This window comes from Clinocottus analis, unplaced genomic scaffold (genome assembly GCF_023055335.1).
Source record: "Clinocottus analis isolate CAN_PGR_092001 unplaced genomic scaffold, fCliAna1.0.p SCAF_35, whole genome shotgun sequence".
Lineage (NCBI taxonomy): Eukaryota > Metazoa > Chordata > Actinopteri > Perciformes > Cottidae > Clinocottus > Clinocottus analis.
The window spans coordinates 579,458-582,882 of NW_027176098.1; positions in this window are offsets into that span (position 1 = coordinate 579,458).

Below are 3,425 nucleotides of genomic sequence, written 5' to 3' on the forward strand. Positions count from 1 at the left end.
CGGCGGCAGCTTCTGCGTCCACTCACAGCCGGAGGAAGGCGTCGTCAATCCTGCACTATTTATCTGGTGGTCGTTACTGTAACGCAGCGCCAGAGGCAGCGGCCATCGATTGGGCTAAAGCTAAGGTGTGGCAAGGTCACCTGACGGGAGAAAAACGCTGCTGCCACAACACACAGAGAGCGAAGGCAAAGTGTGTGTGTGTGTGTGTGTGTGTGTGTGTGTGTGTGTGTGTGTGTGTGTGTGTCCACCTGCAGCTTGATTATAATGTATAATTCATCCAGGCAACTTCAGCGATGGGATGGATTACATCCACGTTCTCAGAGAAACCCCAAAGCAAAGTGACCGTGCAGCAAAGAGAGAGACGCCGCCGCAGCACGAGTCACCAGGATGAAGCATCCGACGCTTTAAACGCTTTAAACGCTTTAAACGCTTTGAACGCTCCACAGATCTGTGAAAGAGTTCTGCTGAATTTAAGTATTTACAAACGTATGAACACAGATTTCATTTTGGAGGAAAAAAAAGTCTCTTTGTCTGTTTTCCTCCAACGTTTCTCAAACAGGAGGGAATGCTGCATTATGCTGGGGACATGTGTGTGTGTGTGTGTGTGTGTGTCTATGTGTGTGTGTGTGTGTGTGTGTGTGTGTGTGGGTCCGACTCACAACCCGTTCTGGCTTTTTTTAATTGCGTAAAGCTTTGGGGGATCGGCTCAGGTTCAGGTTGGATTATGTATTTTTTAAGTGTAATTAAAGGAAATTGACCCTTCGCTAAGCTCCGCCCCCCCTGAGCCCACACCGCCACTTACTGGAGACATGCAGTGCACCTGCAGTAGCTAGCGTAGCATAGGAGCGCTAATGCACTATCATTACACTCCGATTAACCACGACAAAAATGAAGACAACGTAGAGTTTACGTTCAGTTCACAATGCAACGCTGCGATTGGCCGGCCTGCATTCGAGGGGCGGGGCTTAGCCAATCATGAGCGTACACCGTCTGCGTTATAACTGTTTTGATTGCTAAGCTAAACTGTGAGCCCCAAAACTCTTCTTAAAACACACTCCTCTGTGCATCAACACATCTGTCAGATCTTTAGGAAGATTAAACCTCAAAGTACGAGTCTGAAAAGTGTTTTTTTCTCGGCGTGGCGTCACACTGAGGCGCCGCAGAGCCCAAAGTCTCCAACAAGCCGGTCGCCTCTGACACCATCAAGATCTGGCCTCAGTTTAGAAACACACACTAATCCTGAACAATCTCTTCTTCTCTCGTCCCGTTAAGACCCTTTGAAGCTTTTAATGGTTTTTATTAAGAGTTTTTTTTTTAACCCCCTTTTCTTTCCTTTCAGCTCGATATATTTGGCCTAATAGCATCGCTCTCCGATTCTTTTCAAATCAGGCTCTTTATACAAAAAAAAAGCAATTACCTCATTTCCCCGACTGCTCACCCCGAGCTCAACACTTGACTCCATCTTTTCCTCCGTCACCTCCATCAGAAGAGTTCAGATCAACACTCCGCCCCATAATGGAGTTCTCCATCTTGAGGTGGGTCAACGGATAAATGAGGAATAGTTTATTCTTATTATTTATTTTCCTTTAGAAGTGTTAGCTCGCCTCCCTTCTCACGGAAAAATCTTGCTCTGAAGCTAAAAGAAGTCGTATTAATAAAACTTCTTAATTTCAGCCTGAAGCTTCAGAGCCTGCGATGAGCGGACATGACAAAAACATTTTGTTTGAACAATTCCTCAATTTACTCCGTTGTTTAACTTAGCTAGCATTTCGTGTACCGCCCACGTTTTTCTAAGAACACGTCGTGGGCGGCGGCCTATGCAAATTTAAAGTCCCAGCATGCCCCAGTGAGACAATGTTTTGCTGTTAAAAAAAGGATTTTTTTCCATTTTTTTAACCGAATGACAGTTTTTTGACTAAAGTTCCTTCATAAACACCCCTATAATTTATTTTATTGAGATTTTCTTTGCAGATTCTGATCCTTTAGGTCCTAATATTTCCAAAAAGGTGTCGTATTAGTGCGTGGGATGTTGGTAAGGGCCTTGAAGTCTTGCTTAGATCATGTTGGATGTTCATAGTTATGATCAAAATATGTCAGAAAAGTGATCTTTTTGAAAATATAATTTTTTCCCACGAATTTATTCGGATTATTCAAACTCATTTGGGGTTCACACGACTACTTGGACCTTTCACCGGACCTGGAATACCTGGATGCATGTACTGCCACCACATGGGACTCACCCAGGTTGTTTTTGCTGAGTCATGAAGGTGCAGAGCTGTTGCCTCCTCGTCTTCAGACAGTCGGTGTTCAGTCGCTCATCAGTGCACTGACCCGGCAGCGTCAACAGCTGCACGCACCATCGCAGCGTTCCCAAAAGGTGGAAAACATTTGTCTACACTGTGGCGTGAGGTGTGTTCATGCACGACGAAGAAAGTCTGGAAAAGCAGCTACTCCACAGGGTGTTCACAACCTTTTAGTCTTTTTTAAAAAAAACACTATTTTTAGGCCCTTTCCTCGGAAATGTCATCCCCAAACTACAAAGTGTGTGTCTCTGCAGCCACTCGGGCTGTTTATTAATGTTGTTATAATAAAAGATACGCGTGTGAGATGTTGCTCAGGTGTGTAAATATCAGTCTGCATGTTTCTGGTTCAGAGGAAACGAAGATGAAATGAAGGTTTCAGGTCCATTGGGGCTATTTGAGTGCTATTTGCATCGCTCGCTGTTAGCTCGCGAGCTAACTAGCGCTACTGCCCCAATCGTTGGTATTTGACGCCCTGGAGTGAAACCAGACGGGTGGTTCAGAGCGATAGCTACGTAGCCTGCAGGCTATCGCGGATGAAACCAAACAAACACAACTCTTACAGGACAAACTAAACGTTTGTTTTCATTTCAACCTGATCATCTTTTTCTTCACCTGCTAGCAACTCTCAACAGACGAGCAGGAAGCCCCGGCGTGTTAGCGACGTTTAGCGCTCTTGTTGCCGCTTTCTCTCGCCGAGTCGCGGCGGCGTTCCTCTCGCCCGAGACGACCCTAAATGTTCACGCCTGCAGCGGAGACAGAGACAGCTTCTCTCTGCACAGCCGAGACCGTTTGTGTCAGCGCAGTGACACCCAAGACTGGAGGTGTGTGTGTGTGTGTGCGCGTGTGTGTGTGTGTGTGTGTGTGGGGCAGAGTGCAGGCATTAGCCAGGGGTGGCTGCGTCCATATTTCTTCTTCTAATCAGAGCTGTCCTGTCGGGGCTGCAGGCCAGCACTTCTACGGATTAATGTTCCTCTATCGATTGATCCGTTTGGCCGGGTGGATGGATGGCACCCTAAGGTGACCCGCAGCCTGCAGCACCCACTATCTCTCTCCGTTTACACACTGCTGCACACTGGAACTCACCACAATGATACTGCCACACACACACACACACACACACAC